Source organism: Capsicum annuum, chromosome 7, assembly GCF_002878395.1.
Source record: "Capsicum annuum cultivar UCD-10X-F1 chromosome 7, UCD10Xv1.1, whole genome shotgun sequence".
Lineage (NCBI taxonomy): Eukaryota > Viridiplantae > Streptophyta > Magnoliopsida > Solanales > Solanaceae > Capsicum > Capsicum annuum.
In genome coordinates, this window is record NC_061117.1 from 15,955,788 (window position 1) to 15,957,274 (window position 1,487).

Below are 1,487 nucleotides of genomic sequence, written 5' to 3' on the forward strand. Positions count from 1 at the left end.
CAACTGACTCATACTCAGTTATCAAATGTAAATAATTCCGTGAAACCAACATCAGACATCACGTCCTCGGAGCATGAGGACTCACCACAACAGAAGATGTAGAACAGCATGCCCAAAGAATCACTGTCGAACCTGGAACAGATCACCTGAACCTATATTCTGAGAAAATATAGCCCACATCCGAAGATGTGGGTCAGTACCATAGAAAGGAACCGAGTATATGGGGGTGTATGCAGTTGTATAAACATCATCATCATAAATATTTATAAGAAATATGCAGGATGTATGAAAGACTCACATAGCCCGAAGAAAATCATCATAATCATGAGAGGATGAAATAAGTACAATGACACATGTGATTGATTATAGAATTTGTCAATTACTTTCAGTTCATCAAGAATATCAATTCTCATAATGTAAATATCATTTAAATCTTTTGAAAGAATAACTTTTACAATTCAACTTTCAAATCACTTCCCCATTCACCAAAGACACAAAGAAACACACACACACTGGGAGATCCTATAACCGATATAAACCATGTGAGCCACATGGAGTTCAACGTCCAACCCACGTTGGGGAGAGCTGTCCTATCCTTGCCATCAGAGTAGGACTTCCAATATCAATCCAAAAACACTAGTGATCACTATATACATTAGCTTCAAGCTCACTCCTACGGAGGTTCATAGTTCTAGGGAAGTAAGGTCGCTTTATACCTCTCACTCGGTGCTAAAGATTTCTCCCAGACTTAGCTCAGCTCATTTCAAGGACAATCCACAACAAAACAATTTCAGTAATATATAAATATACATTGGGAGCCACCATGCTTCCCATCTATCAAAATCAACAATGTTGTGGATTTCTTTCGCACTCGAGTTCAAAACAGCTCCATTAAGACCAAAAGGTCAAATCATTCAAAATATCTCAAATATTCAACATCAACGCGCTTATAACACACTTTTTCAAAAAAACACAATTTCCAATAGGGATTCATGACTCAAATATCAAAATCATGATAAATATCGTTCAAGATTCATGCTTTATATCTCCACACATGTAAATTCATCTTTCAAAATCATAAACATCAAGATTTCATAATAATCATCATAAGATATGTGTTCATGCTTCAAATTCATAAAAATCAAATAAAAATCATGCCTTTGTAAAGAAAATTACTTTTGGGCACAAGAACGAAAGAGAGTTCTTGTTGAAAAACCCACATACCTTAAATGATGAACTTTAGATCGATACTTATTTTTGAGATGTTAATCGTGCCTTTGAATGATGGTTCTTGGAGTTCTTGAACTAGGAACTTGGAATCTTTTATAAATTTACAGAATTAATGGTGAACTTTGGAGGTTCTTGAAGTTGGATGTAGGAGCTTAGGGTTTTCTTTTTGAGGGAATTTGATGAAATATAACATATAATGCTTCTAATAGGTTTTAATATAGGGTTTGGAAGGATTTTAGGTGAGGAAAAATGACCAA